At 31.3% G+C, this 6,394-nt stretch overlaps 1 long non-coding RNA gene across 2 annotated transcripts; it reads right to left on the reverse strand.

The window, feature by feature from the left end:
• Window positions 1–2,118: 2,118 nt before the first annotated feature.
• LOC128157880 (uncharacterized) lies at window positions 2,119–6,128 on the reverse strand. Of its 2 annotated transcripts, none has more exons than XR_008239874.1 (3): window positions 6,064–6,128; window positions 4,934–5,034; window positions 2,119–3,973 (listed from the first exon to the last, which is right to left on the reverse strand). It is a non-coding gene; the product is annotated as an uncharacterized LOC128157880 (long non-coding RNA). The 2 variants fall into 2 exon arrangements; XR_008239872.1 differs by having other exon boundaries at window positions 5,865–6,123.
• Between the last annotated feature and the right edge of the window lie 266 nt (window positions 6,129–6,394).

Genomic DNA, 6,394 nt, shown 5'->3' on the forward strand with positions numbered 1-6,394 from the left:
GGTCAAAAATTATTTCTCCAACTTTAAGGTTTACAATGCTTAAGTAAGGCGTATTTAATATACAGCCAAAATTTGAGTGTCATTTGTTGAGTTATAAGCGAGTTACAGAGCTTACAATTCTTTGCTATGTATACAACATTTTGAATGATGAAGTGAAAATTACATATTTAGACCCAAAATAATCTGTTAAACGTTAGGAACTGTTTATTTATGCTTAAAATGAATATTAAGAAGATAGACAAATCAGTTTGAAAAAGATTTTTACTGGTATATTTAACATGTGTAAACAAAAACAGGGCACGAGCCTTGTTTACATGACAAAGAGTTGTGAGCCCTGTATCTTGCTTATAATTCTACGATTGACTCTCAAAACTCATTTGATCATTAGAAATGCATTCCTAAAGCATTGTAAATAATAAAAACAAAAAAATAAAATTTGACCAAAATCGTGACCATGCCCCTTTAAAGATGTATAGTAACACTCATGTATAAAATACTTTCTTAAACTAAACTTAACTAAACCAAAGCTTGGAGTGAATTACCACAAGACACTATAGAGATAACTGTTATTCAGTTGCCTCATTTAAATTAAAGCTTAACAGAAATTTTCCAAAGAGAAATGTATCTAAGCAATTTCAGTGACTTAAATGCATGCACTTATACGAAGATTTCTGAAATGAAGTCGCATCTTACTAGACCATGTATTGTGGTAATTCATAAGATTGAAGATACTGAACACTCTTTTATTTCATGTAATCAGTAACTTTGACTTAATGTTTTATATTTTTTACTAACCTGACATGTCCTGTCTTCCTTTGGAGACCCGTCTCTTCATGGTTTACTTCCAAAGTGAGGTGTGAAACCCTCATTGTATTACTAGAGGATCTCTTCATTATCTTCTCCTAATTAGCACCTATCTAGAGAGGGAGCAGGATACGGAGGGGGTGTTGTTTTAACAATTTAAATCATGTCATACACAAAGTAAATGAAAGTTTTTACCGTTTCTGTGATCTGCAATTAGAAAATTAAATATAGAAAATAATATGTGACAAAATAATTTGATATTTAAAAAATAACAAATTATGCATAAGATGCAGATTATACTCCTTAAAATTTTTAAAGTAAATGAAGTTTTAAATAATAAAATGTAAATTATAATTAACTTAGACAAATGTATGCTGGTGCCTAAACCATTATTCATTTGAAAGATAAAATGAAAATTATAATTAACTTAGAAAAATGTAAGCTGGTGCCTAAACATCTTGGGGCCTAAGCGTCTTATCAATGAAGGGCCTAAACATCTTGAGGCCTAAAAGTCTTGCTACCCCGAATTTCGACAGTGTTTATCTTTTGTTTACCTCTCGTACGCTCTCGCGAGATATACGCGCTTTTTCGTTTGTATACTATTCTACGGAAGACTAGCGATCCATTGAACGAGTGTCTTTAAAAATGCACTTCAAACAGGTTAAAAAATTAGTTTATAAAAATTCACATAAAAACTTCCCTTTATTTAATAATACATTTTTTATATTACATTTACATTTTACATTTTTAAAAATACATTTTTACCGGCCATTTTGACGTCTTCGAGAAAGACTGATTCTGATTCGACCATCAGGAATATCAACCACTGAAATTGAGTTGAACATTTTCTATCACAATGGCCGGTCTGGCCAGAAGTTGATGTGGCTGCAGAATAAAAGTTCAGTTGGAGAGTATTTAAGGAATATTATCGGAATTTAAGGATGTAAGTAGCGTGCGTTTGATGTGAGATTTTAAAAGATTAGTGCGAATGTTTCTCGACTTGTTGCAATACTGCTGTTGTCATAGGCAAAATCCCATCGTGAGCCCTGGACCGATAAATGTCCGAGTAAAAATAAACTGCCGACTTCGAGAGAATAATGACGTATATCTCCGCTATTTTAAGACCCATCAACTTGAAATTCGGGATGAGTGTATCTTAGACATTACTTTTCTGAAAAATACATGCATATTGCAAGTATTTTAAAAAATAATTGATTTATTAGGCTTTGAAGCGAGCTGGTAGTTTTTTATCTGGGTCAGAGTTCGACCCCTTTCTTTATTTATGGTTACATTGAAATTAATGTTAAAACGGGCTTGGCCCCTGTGATTTTTACTATTATTTTAATCCCCGCTTTACGAAAAAAAACTGCAATGTTCTACCCTCTGATGCTTTGTCTATTTCGACGATGTTATAGTTTACGGAAAACATTTTCAGAAACTCCAACGAATCTAAGATCAGTTTTTGAGCAATTTAAATGGACAAAATTAAAACTTAAACCTAAGAAATGTTTTCTGTTTCATAGACAAACTGCCATATTTTTAGGTACGCTGTCTCTGCAAATTCATCCTATGCGAACAAAGAATTACATCCCGATCAAGGAATCGAATGGCCAGTACACGAAAATATTTCGGGTGTTTAAAGTTTTGTAGGACTCGCTCTGTATTATCCTAAATTAATATACAATTTCTTGCAAATTGCTTACCCTTTGACAAGATTGACCCAAACGAACAGACATTTTGAATGGACAGAGAAAAAAGAAAAATGCCTTCAATACCCTAAAAAGACTGTTGACAGAGTCACACCTCACAGCCTACTCAATATTCAGGGTCATGAACCCTGGGGAGCATTCATTATTGTCCCCAAGAGAGACAACTCTTGAAAACGTGCATTAACTATAGTCCGTTTCTTAATCTTATTAAAATAAATAAATTGAAAAAAGTTTTCAAAGTATTTTAATTATAAATAATACATATAACAATGAGTAAAAGGCATGAAAAAGGCATGACATGAAAGAAGTACATTTATTTATCAAATATAGTAGGCTGGTACATGTACCTGGTGAATATTAACTGTATATTGCTTGTAGGTACATGTATAAATCTACACAACTACATTCAATTAATACACTGTGTTATGTAAACTGAAAAAAATACACAGGTCGCAAGAGATCTTTTTTAAAATGAATTTTCTTAAAATGAAAAATAAATTAATGAAATTGCATATATCATTCTAAAAAAAAAAATCATAATACTAATAGTCACATAGTTCAACATAAATAAAGTGATACATTAGATGGATAGGATATAATGTACAGCAATTTAAGATTTAGATGTCATTTTTCATATGAAAGGTAATTAAAACTCCATACCATTTTAACAATGAAAAGGTTGCAGAAGGCCTATTTGTATCTAGTTGAATATAATGAAAATAAATTAATGACCTTGTATACATCATTTTAAGAAAATAAGTAATAAACATGCAGTTAAAGAAACTAAAATGATATATTAAAAGTATCAATAGGATATACTGTACAGCAATTTTAATTATATATTGGATTTGTTTCCAAACATTGGAATAAAGGGAAAAAAAAACTTTTATAACTTATTTAGATTAAATAATATTCTTAAAAAATATTAATATTTGTATTTCATGGCTGAAACTGAATATTTTTCTGTCGATTTCTTCTGTTCATGAACAAGATCTATACTTTTATCAGACACTTTTATATATATTATGTCCATTTCCCATTGTAACAAAGTATTTTTGTTCTGTTTGTATACAAAAGAGTATATTAAAAAAATTTGTATAAAATAGTAAGGCTAAATTCCAATTTTAAAAAAAATGGCTGTTTCCAAAAATGTTACATGTATATGAATATGTTATATAAAAACATATGTTAGATGGATGGGTAGGAAAAATACAAATTAAGTGCACTCGATAAAAAGTTTGCTGGTATTCATTATGTGAACACAATTCATCCAGTAACATTTAAAGTTATGCAACATAAATAAGAATGTTATGAATGATGTGTATAGAACAAATTCTTCTGTGGTTGGCTCCATAAATCTTGAAAAGATGGTATGAGTTGGTAAAAAGGCAGAATAAGGTTCCATTCTAATCCTCATGCATTCCATTCAAGAAATATTCATTAATGTCATGGTCTGGAAACTAAAATAGAATAAACATAAAGTGTTAAGAGAATTACATGTAATTTTTGCAAACATTGTGCACTCATCAAATACTTACATGTATATATTCAATGAAGTTATTTATGGAATGTGCAATTATTAACAATGTAATCTTTTCTAATACTGTACAAACACGTATTACATCATTTTGCCACTAATTTAAAACCCATCTGACAGTTTCTTTTTGTTATATATATACAGCGTCAAAAGATAGTTGCATCATGTGCATGTACTTTCAGTAATTTTAAAAGCCATAAAAACATTTCAGTACTACAAAACACTTTAAATTTGTCAAATAATTTTACAAATGAAATACGGTATGTACTAATATGCCAGTAAGTCACAAGTGATATATACTTTTTAAAGCAGTACAATGTATCACTTCCCTTATATGACAACTTCAGGAAACCTGGCTCAATCAATTCTGCACACACATGATAAATGTAATGAATGTGTAACTTCAATGGTGTAACTTCAAAGATATTTAGATATCCAGTGGACAGAAAGATATTAGATATATTGAACAAAGATCAAAGTCATAAACACTTATGTAACATATGATTGTCTGTATGAGTTTCAACTATCAACATTCTATGTACACCAAAATATGATTGTGTCAATAACAAAAACTAATCTGAAAAACATATTTCCAGCATAAGAAATTCAGGGCATTTCTGCAAATCCCATTTTCTCAGAGAGTGTTAAACATCTTTTAAAGTTTATAATATTTTCAAACTCCTGGTATTCCTTTCAGAGGTTCCCACCCCTTAAAATACAGATAATCAAGCAGATTTGCAACAAGATGCCCATATAAACCTTTCCCTTTTACACAAGACATTGTAGCTATTTAGATGACCTTGCTTGGCTTTCAATCAGCTTAAACCAAACATATCTACAGATGGAAGACAAGTTGTAAGTTTATTACATGACAAAGAAGTACCTTCTGGGCTTCAGCAGACATGACTGGGTCATTAGCAATATCAAATTGACAATATTTTCTATATTCACGATCTTCAGATCATCTGGAAGCCGCAGGTAAATCTATAGATTAGAAGAAAAAAGATACACTAGCTATCATTACAAAGCTAAATGCTGTCTTTATCAAAACAAAAGGGTGTGTCCTAGATTACACTTTTTTATGGGCACATGCAGTATCTGAGACATGGTCAAAACATTACCATGATAACAGCTATAACAACGCATTAAGTGGGAAATGACATATAATTATAAAATTTGTTATGGCTTTTCATACTCTCTCTCTCTCCATGATCTCTCTCAACATCTTTGTCAGCAATATTTCTAGTGCAATGTGGCATTATTGAAATATATATATGGTTCATGGAAGCAAGGCAATCAATAACAATTACATGTACACTGTAATTACACACACACACACACACTCTCTCTCTCTCTGAGTCTATCTCTCTCTCTCATACTCTCAATTGTATAATGTTATATTTACATAAAAAATGCAGACCCTTGAATCATAAACACTCTCATCGTTAAAAGATAAATAAGACATCAAGTTAACAGTTTGAATGAGATACAGATATCAAAACCACATGTACAGTGTACATTGTACGTGTCGAGGAAATTCTGTATGGAAATGACTGAAAGCATGATTGACACAAACTCAATATTCTAGGAAAAACATACAATATTTTTTTAACGTATGATGCGTAACAATATGTGTAAAAACTGACTATAATACACCTGCATACATATTTCATACTAAAACATGTCTTTCAAGTCACATTTCACAACGACCATTAATTATCGACATTTTTGTAGCATGTGTACTAACTTAATGCATTGTAGGCTTTTAAAATAGTTTTTGGGTAGTTTAACAATGTAAGTAAGCATGTTCTTACCGACGAATGACTACTCCTTAGCACGTTTTAGATTGTTGACTAAATCGAGGATTGCTGTTCAGACTGTTTCATGCTGAACAATATTATACGAGATAAGGCTAATCACCCCAAACTTCGACTTCACATTAATAAACAATTGTTCAGCAACTTTAAATAATTTAAAAGCTTGCCGATATAAGAAACAAAAACTTTTAATTACTTTTTCCATTTAAACTCCTCTCTCGATTTTCACGAGTATGAGACTGGTCTCGTTAAAATCCCGAGATATACGAAGTTTTGACTTCTCGGGTTTTTTCATTCTTTCGTGAATATAAAAACCAGAAAGGTTCCGATTATGCTAATAAGGCTGTGAGGTGTGAGAGTATCCTGACCGGTATTATCATACCCTGACACAAAAGACACCGATGCTAGCGCGTTAGGTGTAGGCGCAGTATTGTCACTGATACAAAACGATCGAAAGACAGTGATAGCTTACGAAAGCGAAACGTTGTCAAAACCTCAACCCAAATATTGTAAAACATATCGCGAAC

This window comes from Crassostrea angulata, chromosome 1 (assembly GCF_025612915.1).
Source record: "Crassostrea angulata isolate pt1a10 chromosome 1, ASM2561291v2, whole genome shotgun sequence".
Taxonomy (NCBI): domain Eukaryota; kingdom Metazoa; phylum Mollusca; class Bivalvia; order Ostreida; family Ostreidae; genus Magallana; species Magallana angulata.